This window comes from Eretmochelys imbricata, chromosome 9 (genome assembly GCF_965152235.1).
Source record: "Eretmochelys imbricata isolate rEreImb1 chromosome 9, rEreImb1.hap1, whole genome shotgun sequence".
Classification (NCBI taxonomy): domain Eukaryota; kingdom Metazoa; phylum Chordata; order Testudines; family Cheloniidae; genus Eretmochelys; species Eretmochelys imbricata.
In genome coordinates this window covers 71967626-71983312 of record NC_135580.1, presented here as the reverse complement: position 1 = coordinate 71983312, position 15687 = coordinate 71967626, and positions in this window count along the sequence as shown.

The following is a 15687-nucleotide window of genomic DNA, read 5'->3' as shown; positions in this document are numbered from 1 at the left end:
GAGTTATACACAGACCAGGGTTCTTCTGCAGTACATTCCCACAGAAATTTCTCTCACATTGAGCAAGGGAAATGATACCACAGACAGCTATCCCCATTCCTTGTGAGACTCAAGATATTCAGGATCCCTGTACTGACTACTCCCAAGAGCAGAGTGAAAAACAAAATGGTTCATTAAGCCTTCTAATCATTAAGTTCACTAAGTCTTCCTGTGCTCTTGACCAACAGTCTAAATTTGTTTAAGCTGGAAGGCTTATCATTCTAGTTGTGTTAGCTCCAAAAACAATACACTAGAATTTTGCATCCAACTCTCATGGGAAAGTTTGGTCTTTTGTATAAAATACTGAAACTCTTTAAGCAGCTGAAATGACAAAAACAATTGCTCTGAGCTGATGGCAAAATGTGAATTTTGGATAGGTTTCTTTTTAGGAACCAGCTGCAGAAGCCTTCCAAAGCTGTGATGTTAGAAGCAGCAGCAAGCTGGAAAAAAAAAAATCAACACACTACCAAAACAATATAATGAAGTGGGGGAAAACTTTTTTTTTTCCGAGTCTGAGAACTTTAGAAATTACTCATATATCCAATGCTGAATTAGAGTTTTGGAATACAGTGAATTATGGACTGAATTATGGAATTATGAGGTGAGATATACTTTTTAGTACAACACACTTCTAATACCTTCATGTCTTCCTTTGGATATCTTTGTGACTAATGCCTTTTTTTGGCTGTCTGCCCTGAAAGAGACTAGCTAAGGATAGCATGGGATTTTCTTTTGGGCATTGATCAGAAGAAGGGAATGGGAAAAGAAGCTGGATAGAAGTCTTCAGCTTACAGAAAAGTGAATAGTTTACAATATGTTCAGAGCGTATGACTGGGTGGCTACCATCTGGAGGAAATTCACACACACACACACATGTTCTGAACAGGGAATACAAAATAACAGAACTGTCTACTTCCTGAGTTACCAAGTGATTTTGGAAACCAAATACTAAGACATTAGCAACAACTGATTTCCTGTAGTGTAAACCCCATCATTTTAAACACGGCACTTAGTTTTTACGGGTATTTTTATGGACCAGAGCCCAGTACATTTCCTGTTTGGATAACAAAGTTAAGCTTATCTAATTTATCAATATTAACAAAATAACCCATATTTTGTACATCATACAAGCAATATTTCTGAAACGTTAACAAACCATTCCAATAGATAGGTAGATGAGGGCTCCCATTGCTAGTTACAAGGTACAGGTTATGGTCACTTTTCACATTCACACACTCGACTTAATGGCCAACCCCACAGCAGAGGGGCTGACACAAGGGCTCCTTGGTTGGGCAAAACATCAGGGGGCTCTCACGTCCACCCAGAAAATTCAGCCAGTTTTGGGCTAAAACACAGTAGCTGTTGAACAGCATACAGCACCATGAGCCAAAGATTTAGGGCGTAAAATGAAAAGTGCCACTGTTTCATATTGTAGGGGACATTTATATAAACAAAATATATGACCTGAGTTAGAATATGATGACAAAACTGTAGTTAATGTAACAACTCTTATGGGCTCCTTTAATAACCACACGAGGTTAGGACACGGGTTTTATATCTCATTTGAAAGACTCAAGCAGCATAACTCCTACTTATAGCATGCTGAGTGGCATCAATTCAGTACTTGTCTTAAAGGGAAATGCACTACATACTAAACCACTAACCCCACTACCTGCAGCACTTAAGTTTTCCATAAAAGTGTGTCTTTGAAACTATGACCTGACCTGTTCTTGCACAGCTAGTGATGTAGAGTGGGTATCAGTTGTATAATGAAGCAACAAACAGGCATAAATGGGTTCTGTAATACGCCACATGCCTTAATTATAACTCCATGTGCCTGCTGTGTTCCCATTGGCTATTAGTGCCTATGGTTAAACACAGGGCAAGTTTTTTCTTCTAAACTGCTCGGCCCTGAATCCTAATTGGAATATGGATTTGTCTGGAGACTTATGTCTAGAAGAGCAGCTTCTGATCTGTCTGGAATCCGAGGAGAACATTTTTTTTCTCTGTAATTCTGTGGAAGCCTCTATTTTGTTTAATAAAAGTGACAGATTTTGTTAGAGAAATTAAAATGGGTGCTTTGAATCTTCAACAAAAAAAAAAAAGGATCACAGCACAAAGTGGTATATGTGGCTGTAGTGAAGCATTTATGAGAGAAGGAAGAGAGTTAGAGAGGACTTGATTAAGCTATTCAAAACAACTGAGGTTTGAATGAAACCTGAAAGTCCTCCTCCTTCATCCTGTTAGGGATGTGCCACCAATATTTTAACAAGGGGCTTCTGCAAACATTTTTCTCCTATCCTGCAATAAACTCCATATCCCAGGGTTGGATGCAAGGCAGAGAGGAAAGATAAGGGACTGTGGAACCTTGTGTCTGTAACTATTTAATAGAAAAGGTTTTACCGTAACCATAAGGCAATAATCCCATGACAAACAAACTGCTAAGAAGTGCAGTTGCTAGAATTGTTTACTTGATCCAGAAAAATTAAGTTTATTAAAGATAAGGCCTCTTACTCAATTACTAGTGTAACTTGAAATAGTCAAAAAGAAAAGGAGTACTTGTGGCACCTTAGAGACTAACCAATTTATTTGAGCATGAGCTTTCGTGAGCTACAGCTCACTTCATCGGATGCATACCGTGGAAACTGCAGCAGACTTTATATATACACAGAGAATATGAAACAATACCTCCTCCCACCCCACTGTCCTGCTGGTAATAGCTTATCTAAAGTGATCATCAGGTTAGGCCATTTCCAGCACAAATCCAGGTTTTCTCACCCTCCACCCCCCCACACAAATTCACTCTCCTGCTGGTGATAGCCCATCCAAAGTGACAACTCTTTACACAATGTGCATGATAATCAAGTTGGGCCATTTCCTGCACAAATCCAGGTTCTCTCACTCCCTCACCCCCCTCCAAAAACCCACCCCCATACACACACAAACTCACTCTCCTGCTGGTAATAGCTCATCCAAACTGACCACTCTCCAAGTTTAAATCCAAGTTAAACCAGAACATCGGGGGGGGGGGGGTAGGAAAAAACAAGAGGAAATAGGCTACCTTGCATAATGACTTAGCCACTCCCAGTCTCTATTTAAGCCTAAATTAATAGTATCCAATTTGCAAATGAATTCCAATTCAGCAGTTTCTCGCTGGAGTCTGGATTTGAAGTTTTTTTGTTTTAAGATAGCGACCTTCATGTCTGTGATTGCGTGACCAGAGAGATTGAAGTGTTCTCCGACTGGTTTATGAATGTTATAATTCTTGACATCTGATTTGTGTCCATTTATTCTTTTACGTAGAGACTGTCCAGTTTGACCAATGTACATGGCAGAGGGGCATTGCTGGCACATGATGGCATATATCACATTGGTGGATGTGCACGTGAACGAGCCTCTGATAGTGTGGCTGATGTTATTAGGCCCTGTGATGGTGTCCCCTGAATAGATATGTGGGCAGAGTTGGCAACGGGCTTTGTTGCAAGGATAAGTTCCTGGGTTAGTGGTTCTGTTGTGTGGTATGTGGTTGTTGGTGAGTACTTGCTTCAGGTTGCGGGGCTGTCTGTAGGCAAGGACTGGCCTGTCTCCCAAGATTTGTGAGAGTGTTGGGTCATCCTTTAGGATAGGTTGTAGATCCTTAATAATGCGTCGGAGGGGTTTTAGTTGGGGGCTGAAGGTGACGGCTAGTGGCGTTCTGTTATTTTCTTTGTTAGGCCTGTCCTGTAGTAGGTAACTTCTGGGAACTCTTCTGGCTCTATCAATCTGTTTCTTTACTTCCGCAGGTGGGTATTGTAGTTGTAAGAAAGCTTGACAGAGATCTTGTAGGTGTTTGTCTCTGTCTGAGGGGTTGGAGCAAATGCGGTTGTATCGCAGAGCTTGGCTGTAGACGATGGATTGTGTGGTGTGTTCAGGGTGAAAGCTGGAGGCATGCAGGTAGGAATAGCGGTCAGTAGGTTTCCGGTATAGGGTGGTGTTTATGTGACCATTGTTTATTAGCACTGTAGTGTCCAGGAAGTGGATCTCTTGTGTGGACTGGACCAGGCTGAGGTTGGTGGTGGGATGGAAATTGTTGAAATCATGGTGGAATTCCTCAAGGGCTTCTTTTCCATGGGTCCAGATGATGAAGATGTCATCAATATAGCGCAAGTAGAGTAGGGGCTTTAGGGGACGAGAGCTGAGGAAGCGTTGTTCTAAATCAGCCATAAAAATGTTGGCATACTGTGGGGCCATGCGGGTACCCATAGCAGTGCCGCTGATCTGAAGGTATACATTGTCCCCAAATGTGAAATAGTTAGTGAGCTGTAGCTCACGAAAGCTCATGCTCAAATAAATTGGTTAGTCTCTAAGGTGCCGCAAGTACTCCTTTTCTTTTTGCGAAGACAGACTAACACGGCTGTTACTCTGAAACTTGAAATAGACAGCAGAATGAAATCCTTGCATATTGTGGACAGGGTGGATGAAGTCTGGGAGTCTCCCCGCACCAGGAATTCTTTTTCTCCAAATGTCTGCTATATAGTACACCCTTTCTAAAGGGACAAAGAGACTATAGATTATTTTTATGATGCATGAACTCCAGCAGAAGTGATTTAACACTGTCTAGTTTTGGTGTCACTCGAGCAGAACTCTAAACACCACCCTTTTAACTCAGTGAGTGAATATTTCACAAGATTCCCCCAGAAGCTCCTCTCGTAACAGGAAAACCAGTGGGTCACCCGCTGAGATTTATAGTTAATAAATATATAACTCAGACAAGGCAATAATTCTTCATACAGTGCAACAGAAGGACAGAATAAAATAGTGCAGATGAACTTTAATATGGGCTGAATAATTGACCATTAATAATAATAATATGTGAAGTTAAGAGAAGTTTAAATTTAATCTCATGATACAGGACATAAGCCCATCACTGCAGGGGCCAGGAAGGCATTTTACCTTATGTTTGCCTCTGTACATTTGGCTAGGTGTATAGATGTATTATGGGATTTTTGCCTTCCTCTGAAGCATCATACATTAGCAATAGCCAGAGGTTGGATACCAGGTAGTCCTCTGTTCGTACCTGCTCTATTGTACAGGCTAGTTCAATTTTATAACGAGGCATTCTAGAAATGAGGTAGAGCTGAGTTCAACAACAGTAAGCCTGAGGCTGCTACTTGTTATTCTTCACAGAAAGCTGTAGGCTGGTTAGGCAAGCTTTCATTGTAATGCTGTGAAATTTACTAATGTGTTAGCCATGGCAGATTTTTAAGTACAGTTTCATTTATTTAAACTTGACTTTTCCAATTGATTGTTTCATTAAACAAGATTAGGGTAGTGGACCAATTTTGTTGCATTTTAATAGGTCTTTATTTGATTACTTCCCTCCCCCCCCTCCAAAAACAAAACAAAAAAACCCACCCTCTTTTATGCTTTAAGGCCACATCCTGCTGCCATTTTTCCAATGTGAATCTGAAGCTGCTGCTGACATGATGTTTTGTCACAGGAACTTCACATTGTTATGCAACCCTTTCATTTAAACTTCACCAATATTCTGCTGCCCAGGGAATTACTCACTGTAACATAGGGATAGTGAAATATTTATTAGTAGAAAGTGATGGAACTTGACCAAAAGAGCAAGTTATTGACATTGAACCAAATGAAGCCTCATCTAGTCTGACTGATTTCAACACATAGTGCTGTATTTGACCAATTCCTCACTTGAAAATAAGAAGAGAGTTCATAAAGATGGAAGAGCATGAACTACAGCTCAGTAAGGAAAGCTTGTGTGGTCACATTGGCACCCAACTCATGCTTTCATCATCTAATTATCACCGTAGGGACATGACCTAACATCATGTTCATTAGAAGCAATGACAATGAAAAACTGTACTTACTATGAAACTGTACATGGAAATGGAAGACAGACAATTAGAAATTGCTCTAAAATATCTAGTTAAACAACACTTTCATAGATTTAAGTTAATATTTTATTATATCAATGTTACAATTTTGTATTCTTGCATTTCATTTTTATACCAGCTGATTTAAATTTTATTTGTCACACAATCACTTTTATGGGTATAATGAAAAGATCTATCAATAGCAGCTGGAATTGTTTATAAAATGGAGTGCATTATACACTGCTGCACATATCATCATCTTATTAAGAGCAACAGGAGACATATCTGTAGTCAATATAATCTGAAATTTTGTGCAAGTTAATTCTGAAGAGAGATCTATTTTCCTCTAACTCTTCTGTTTTCAAACTATTAGCCCTTCTTAGTATTAGATAAAGGATATGGATTAATTCTGCAAATGTGCTGTACTTTGACTGAATAGAAGAAAAAAAGGTGTTAGTTTCCCCTTTAACATGTGTCATATTCCATTTACATTGACATATACCCATACCTGATTCCTGTACTGTTCTGGACACTGTTATAGAATGTTTCCATGATATATTTAAACCATACTCCAAATACAATGGAATTTTTTATAAAACTACTCAATGTGCCCCAAGTTAAAACAGAGATGGAAGCTGGAAGAGATCCTTGCTGAAGAAAAAACAAAAACAAAACAGGCTAACTGGGAAACTGTGATATTGACATCATCTCTCCCCTGCCTTCACTTCATGCAGAACATAGGTTGAATGATTTTTGGACTCCAGAGGAAGATTGTTCAAGGCCAAATTAACAGAATGTGTCTGCTATTGGAGATGCAAACATTCCCATCTAAATTTTTCCCACACTATATAGTGCTGAGAAAAATGTTGCTCCCATGTGGAATCTTCACTGAAGTAAGATGAGTAACTCATTCTGCTTGCATACTGTAGCCACAAGTGAATTATGTCTCTTTGGATTAGATGAGATGTCTCCTACTATTCCTTTTATTTAGTAAATTGTATGCAGGTGTGAATTTGAATTAAATGAATGCACAGGGAGCAGGGAAAGATCCATGTCACTTTGCTGTGGCAAATCCAGGGATCAGTTGCAAACATGGAAGTTTTATTGATGCACCAAGTGTCTTCTTATCAGAAAAATCTGTATTTTATACAGAATTGTCAGCTACTTGAACATTGGTCAGAGTCAGTGGTGACAAAGATGGTGGTGTAAGCTGGTTAGAAACCCAAGTGTAAGTGGCAAAAATAACATAACACAGATAAATCTGTCATTCAGTGGGGATGAAGCCTGAGTGTAAATTACATCAATTTGGTATTCTGTAATGGAAAAAATCCATTCAGGCATAAATGGATGCAATTCCCATTTAAATCAATTGGAGCTACCCATGCTTTATGCCAGGATTGACTTTGGCTCTTGGAGTGTTGGAAATTAAATCTGATCTCCCGCTATTTTAATTTACACTCTCCTGTAAGTTGCTTTTATTGCTACACGCCTACTCCCTCACAAATAAGTTATATCCATTTTATCATACAAGCTATGTCCATTTTGAAAACCCAGCAGAATGTCAACTAGATGAAAGTTATATGAACTTGCCATTTACATCCATTTTATGCTCACTATGGGAATTATATACACTTATTCCAGGTATACGTTTGGGGAGTCTGAGCCCCTGTGCATTCCATACCAACAGTTTTACAATCTACAGTGTGCAGGTATGCAGTACTGCCAACCACAGGTATTAAAATATCGTGAGTTGGGCTCCCCTAAAATCACGATTTTTTTTGAAAAAAATTTTTTTTAGCCTGCGTGCAACTTTTAGGACTCTAATTTTTCAATGTTTTCTCGACAGCAATAAGGTCAAGAAACTTCTTTTCCTGTTTTTAAATAAAAGCAGAGATTCTCATAGAATCACATGAATCCAGGAACCTGAGCTATAAAGAAAAACAACTATTGTGAAACTTGCTAAAAATAGCAAGAATCAGCAACAAATGATGAAAAAAAAGCTCATCTTGTCCAGTGTATTCACTTATACAGTTTGTGGTCTCTCTCTTTTCAGGCCTGATCCCGCTGTGAGCTTCCTGTTTCTGCAAGTGTACAGGCAGTGATTTCTAGGCAGTCATAAACTAGGCAAGGAATATCCTTCTGTGGATCATACTTGAATCAAATTCCTATTCTGACCTAACACTGGATATGCTATGTGTCTGCTTCCCTCTTGACACACCTCCACCTAACTTAGGGTCCTGAGTTTTAGTACTTTTCTTTTACCCAAATCTCTCTGTTCACAATTTATACAACACCAGCCTTTCTCCTGAATTAAAGGAAGTATAAGGGAAGTTTCAGAAAATATTAAAAACTAGTCACTAAGAAGAAAAAAGGAAAACACCATCTTCTTACTTTAGGTATTGAGCAAGCTTCTTGCCTTATATTGAAAATAATTTGCCATTCCACAGGATTCCGAGTGGAGATACAGTCCCTCCACTTAATCTAATCTGTGGATTGAAACCTTTGGGTTCCATGCTGCTTCTATAGGGAACAGAGTCTCTGATTCTTTGATGTGTGGTTTTTTTTCTGCACGTATCTGATTTTAGCCTGTCACAATCCTTTACAAATTTTTCCTGCTTGGGGCAGCTAACTAGCTGTAATAACACATTGAACTTAAATCAGCTAACAAAAGTAGCAGTCAGAGATGATTGTTAGTGCTCCATATATTCTCCTTCCACAGTCTGACACAGACTCACAAGAGAAAAGATTGCCTTATTTGCTACTTGCATACTACAATATTCTTGCAGACCTTATACACTGCACTCTGTAGGCTCCTACTAGCACAGCAAACCATACCAGAGTTAACCTATTGGCAAGACATGTTTTCACATTTTAAGGGAAGGATTAAAAAAACTATTGTAGCATATAAATATGTCCTCAGCTCAACAGCATTGGTCAGTAAGAAACAAATATGAGCAAAGCACCCTCTTCCTGACATTTCTGAATGGGTCAAATAGTTTTTGTTAATCTTTAGTGTTACGGAGAGAGGGGAAAATCACTATGAAAATCATTGAATTGACAGCTCAGTAATGACTTTATATAATAAATGTGCAATACAAATACCTTTATACAAAACTATTTTTGATCTAATGGGAATTATTTGTTTGTAAATTTGAAAGATGCAATTTAAGATTATTTTGTCCTTTTTTTAAAAGTCCAGTTAATTCTAAAATTACACCAAAAATTACATGATGATGTCCCCTATATATTCTCTCATCTCCTGTATTAGACTGGTTCAGTTTAAATCAAAAGCAGATTTTTCCTGCACTACCAGTGCATCTAGCTTGCAATGGAAAGTTAAAATCTAGCTAGGTTTTTTACATCACTTACACCGGATCCTAAAGAAGAATGTGCAATTAGATTTATGATTGCATACATTTTAGACTGACATTTTCAAGGACTGTAAGGGAGTTAGACACCCACTTCCCATTGAATGGCAATATGAGTTTTGTTGCCTATCTCCCATAGGTGATTTTGAACATCCTTGTCTTGCAGTACAGGTAATGCTCCAAATATGTGAAATCTGGAAATGTCCACTAAACAGGAATTTCCCACTCCAGTTCTGATTTTCCTAGATTTTGATGTGAACTTGCATGTCTTTCAAATAAAGGAATTTCCTGTATTTATTAAAATATCAAACTTATTCTGTCATAAATGAATTGGGTCAAATGTACTAAATATTTCAGCTGTGACTTAATGATCTAAATGGAACAAAGGAGTAGAGTATGTTGGAGGTCTTTGCATAGCTGCATTCCTGACCGCACTGAAAATAAAATTTTAAATAACCCCTTTAAGACCCCAAGCCAGTAATGGAATACTTATGGACTTGGAAAATTACCAATAATTATATTTTATAACTAAATATTTGAAAATAAGTTCCTTCCAAATACTTGGAAAATTGTAAGTAATATCATTTTCTTCCTGTAACACAGGAGAGATGAACACTTAAATAGTGAAAGAAGAAATTTGTATAGAAGATTACTTCTTATTTTTATAAATTAAAGGGAAAGTGTTAGAATAATCCATAAAAAGATAAACCACTTGAAATATTAATGATTCAGACTGTTTCCTTCACTGTGATGAATCTAGAAAAGATAAAGTAGGTGCATTCCCCCTCCTCCCACCCAGCAAACTATGGGGAAATTTTGTTTATGTGCCTTCCAATTTACTCTAAACCGTGCAGAACAGTCCTGACCAGAGTACATTTTTCTTAGCGGGTACTCTCATAATAGAAAATACCTTTTGTTGACTATCATTTTTGTTTTTTCACAGCATTCTTGGCAGTAGCCCCACATCCAAGGAAAAGTTTCTTTTGATCCATTTAAAAAAGTACCTTACATACAAAGAGACCTATTGTAGCTCACTATTTCTCTCTGCTGGCTGTGCTTCAAAAAACATCAGTCAATGTATATAAAAACAGAACACAACTTTTCACGTATATGGTGTTTTTTTTTTATTTAACCTGTTTGAAACCTCTTCTGTCTTTTTGGTTTGCCACAGCATCTTGAGAACACCTTGATCTAAAACATCAGACTTGGTTTACACACTGTATTTCAAGGAGTACTATTTGTCTGTCATTTATATTTGTTGGATGCAAAAATGTGGACTTAGAGATGCAAAATTTTGAAATTCTAGGAGCTCTGTGAAGGCCTTTGTGATCATAAACTATATGAGAGTATATGCAGAGTTTGTGAATTCAGATAAAAATTAGACAAATATAATGTACCATTTATTAGAGCCTACTCTTTTTGCAAAATCTATGTCTCACCAAAATTAGTTTTCTTCTCCCATTCCCTATCCTGCCTTTTCCATTCCACTTGCCTCGCTGCTACCCATGGTCTTGTCATTTTGTTGCTCTTTGTCTGGCTATACTGAAAGAAGGGCAGGAGACATCAGATATGGTTTTAATCAGGCTGCAACTTTATTATTAGATATCTGGGACTACCCAGCAGATAAAAGTGTACGGTGCAGGTAACTCCATGTTCATTCAATATTTACTGCTTCCACCAGCCCCCTTCTCTTTTTCCATTCAGGTCTTCCAGCTAACCCATTGTTGGGACCTTACTACCCTCCCCCCCAAAAAAGAGGGTTAAGATGGGCTATAAGAAAGAGGTGTTGGCTCCCCGCCATACCAGTCACAGGAGCCCCAAATTTCCCACGCTGTTCCATTCCTTTAATCAAGCCATTTATCCAGTCACTGTATCCCTTCCCTATGGAGTACCTTGTTATACCAATAAATTAAAAACCAGCAGGATCTTATTAAAAGGGAGAAAAGCAAAATACCACATTTATTGTGAATATAGAAAGAAACATAGTAAGCAGTTAGTTATAGCTATAACATTACATTCAATCTCATATTTATTCACACATTCATTCATACAAACACACACACACAGGTTCTGCAAGGTTGTTATCATAGTTACCAGCCTTAGAGTTGCTCATGCCAAGCAACTGGCCAGGTGGCCTGGACATGAGGAGGGAGCAGGGCCTTGTCAGATGCTCATCTGATGCTCCTGGAAGTTGGTTTGCAGAATCAGACCCCCCCAAAGTTCTCACTTTCTAGAGTCTATTTTTATAGGAATTTATTCCTAGGCCAGTCTGTGGGAATTGCTTCATCATGCTGTTGCTGAATCAATCAGCAGATAGCACATTCCTGACGGCTCCATGCTGCTAGATGTTATCTTGTTCTTTGGTTCTCCCATTCTTGAGGCTGTTGGGTGGATTCCAGTCTGCCCTCCGGGGGTCCTCTGGTTATTTCCACTAGACGCCTTCTTCAGCCGATGGACACTGGATTCTTAGGCTGGCACCTCCCTGATCATTCAGTTATTATCCACACCAAGCATCCATCCACATACATCCTCTATCTCTATTTTAATCACAATTGCTAATACAACAAAAGGGTAGGGAGTCTCTGGGTGCTGTTTCTGTTGTTACAGAATATTGCTTTGAAGAACAGACTCTGTCTTAGAATGTATTAACGCAATTAGCAGCTTGCAAGTTTCACACATAGAGGGAGAGAAACAGTACCAAAAACCAAGAGACCTCTTAATTAGTAATACCCTGGAATTTAAACTATGGGGAATCAAACTCATTTGTGATTTTAATACAGAACTACTTTAATATGATCCAACAACCTGCACTGAACATTTGCCCCACACTTACATAATGAGTTGCAACGTCATAGCCTAACACCCTTCTCTATTCACGTTTACAAAGCCCTCCCGGAACCCACTGTGGGGAGGAGACCCCGCCCCCCCATGCGTACACACACAATCTAGGTGAATCTGGTGGTGAGGGGGAAATTCCTTCCCAGCTCCCTAGAAAGAAGCGGCTAGCACATGCCCACAGCAGGTCCTGATCAAACTAGGTATTTTTGACACCTCAAGGGGAGGGAAGGTGGGTGCTCCTCCTCCTGGTCCAGGAAAAAGGGGGTTCTCCTGGCAGGCTTGCCCCTTTTGAATTCCCCAGCCATTCTGGTCCCTGGGGATGAGTCAGTGATGCCATGCTGACCCACTCTCCCTTTTGCAGCAGCTTTAAGTCCCTGCACCCATATAATGTTATTCCTTCTCCCCCTGGGAAGCTGGATAATGCCCCTGCCACCTGCACTTACAGGTGTGGTCATTATCTGAGATCCTGCCACCTTAGTTACAATAAGTACTACCTTTGCCCACCAGTAGTTTGATTGGAATTAATGGAACTACCTGAAATGCAAGGCACAATCTGTCCCTTAGTTTGTAAGCTTCTTTGGGGCAGGAATTATTATATTTTCTCCAGTGGTAAAGTGTTAGGCACACCTTTAATCCATATAAAAGAAAATACTTTCAGGATTAAAGGAAGGGGCAGGTTTGATGCAATGATCCTTCCCTATGAAAAGTGTCAGCACAAGGTCTATGCAGCACTTATGTGCCAGATAAGCATTTAAAACTGTGCTGAAGTGGGACTTTAGCGGTGCACTGGCCTAATGTTGGCCCTCTGCACAAAGATAAACACCACTCATTTGTTACTCAGGTTAATTCCTGCTGAAGTAATTCCAAAGCAGGAGAATTTTCCTCAGTAATCAAGATATGGCCCATTGACTGTCTTAATTTGTTCCTTACCAAAATAATTTGTTATTTCTAAGGTGAAACTGTTTAAGAAATTGGACTTTTTATTGGTATAGATACATTTATTTCCAGACCTACAGTAGCTAAAGATATTTTAATCTTCAGCAATGAGATTCTAAATATATCATATGAATGAAGGAAGAGAAAAGGTATAGCCACAGACTGGAGATACACATTTGCCCCCTCAGAATATGATGTGGCAAATCAATTGTTTAACACCCAGTATGTAAAAAATATCCTGTGAGTATGAAGAAGAATGCTCTGAACTGATCCCAATAATCAGCAGTCTCAACCCTATAATTTCAGAAATTGATATCCAAAATTTTACCTTTATCTTCCTATTATTTCCAGAACACAGGTGTCTTTTTGAATGCTCAGTTATAACTTTTAACCTTTTCTAGAATTTTGTATATTATATTTAATGATTTCATTCTATCACTATTCTTAGTAGTTCTGATACAGTTTTAAAAGCCAAGGCATAACAAAGACCTTAATTGTAGTTTGGCACATCTTGCCATTGACCTAACATATAATTGTGTGCATGATATGGGACTATACAAATAAATATCATTAAACAAAATACATTAGGTGGGAAAACATATTGAAAGAATATGGCTGGTTTGTCCTTCCAAATTATGAATTCTTTTTTATTACATTCATCATACTTGCATTTCATCAGGAGATCATCTGGTTTAAATGTGTAAAATGTCAGGAAGTTGTTCCCCTACACAAAAAAGATATACAGTGCAATAAACAATAACCTGCACAACCCCCAGTGCACCATAGTGACTTTATCCTCAGGAAAGAAATTGTTCACTACTGCAATAGTAGTATTAATACACAGCATGTTGTTGAGTCTGTCTTCCTATTGCCTAATACATTTATGTAGGCTTAGAGGCACAGTTTTAGTTTGGCCACCAGATGGGAAAATCTACTGTGACAAACTGAATGCAGTGATGACAGAGAATGCTAACAAACATCAAGCAGCTGGTTTGGCTATAAAGATGGATGGAAAAAAAAAACAAATGAATGTTAAGCGGAATGTATTATTTAGAATAGGCTTGGAGAGAAGTCACTTGTGCTAAATGATAAATCCAGTAAATAGCAATGGGACATTCATCTTAGACCATAAAAAGAATACAAAAATATCAAGTCAGTTTATGAAAACAGAAAAATAAAAATTGGTGGTAAGCATTGCACAAAGAATTCTCTAAAATTATGTATAGTACGTGAGACCACTGAGAGAAGACATATTTTGGTGCACTGGAGAAATGATAGAGTAACCCTACTTCTAAGTATCAACACTGTGTTTTCTGTAGTATACAAAACTGGCAGGTTATCCTGTCTCCACATTTGCAGTCAGAATATGCTAGAAACTAAAAAAATCTCAAGTACTCTTTGTAAACACTGCAGAGAGCCAAACTCATATTCAGATTAGCACAAGTTAAACACACATGAACTATTTCGACACTCAAACACATTTAGCATCTAAGCTTTACTGTTCTATCTAACATATGTCTCTAAAATCAGTGACTTTGCACCTGTTTTTCCCCTATAAAAGTAAACTGACAGATTTAGATCAAGATGTTCAAATTTCAAAGGTGAAATTGTTTTGCAAAGTTCTAGAAATAAGACTTGAAAAAGGAATTGTATGAGAATAATAATATCGTAAATAAAGAACAATAATTAAAAAAATGGAAGGACCTATTCAAGTGGGTAAAAAAATCTGATTTTCTATTGAGTTATTTGAGAAATTGTATTTAGTTAATCATGTGATCAAAACCGGTGAGAATGTTTATACACTCTGAGTCAGTCTTAAGATTTTCTGTGCAACTTTATCTTTACCATTTCTGACTTTTGAAGGCAAACTCTGACTACAACCTTAACAGTCACTCAATTTAACATACTATTCTGTATGGAAACTACTTGTTATATCAGCATATTAACTTGCATATGTTGATTTTATTTCAGATAGACTCTAAACACCCACTCTATAATATTATAGTAAGAAGATAAAGGAAAGAGCTCCTGGTGATTTCACTAATTCAGGGTTTGTTTCTTTAAACTTGGACGTTTCAGCAGTTGCTGAACATAAGATGTTATGCATCTTTGTATATAAAAACATGTTCAGTTTAAGCACCACGAAAGTTAACAGCTTTAAAAAAAATAAGACTATCTTTTTCATTTCAAGATGTTATTAGAATAATAACATTAGTGCCTGGTAATTAATATTTAGCATATTTAAAGTCCATCTGGAGATTTCTTGTTCAATTTTATTTCTTTTTTTCTTTTTAAAGATTTCTTATGTTTTTAAGGGAAAAACCTTACAAATTCTGGTTTTGGCCACTTAAAAACACAACACCACAAATATAGAGGCTTGTTCTTTTTTTAAAAAAATTATTTATACCGTATTTCTTTGTCTGTCTTCTTTTCTGTTTATATGGTGATTGTAGACTACTAGTTCAAGTAATTGCCCTCACCTGCAGTGCCAAAATAATATACCACCTACTATTTATGTAGGGCTTTTCATCAATAGATATCAACACACTTTACAAAAGGAAAGCAAGTAGCATTATCCCCATTTTATTGTTGGGAAAACTGAGGCACAGAAAGGTGACATGACTTGCTCA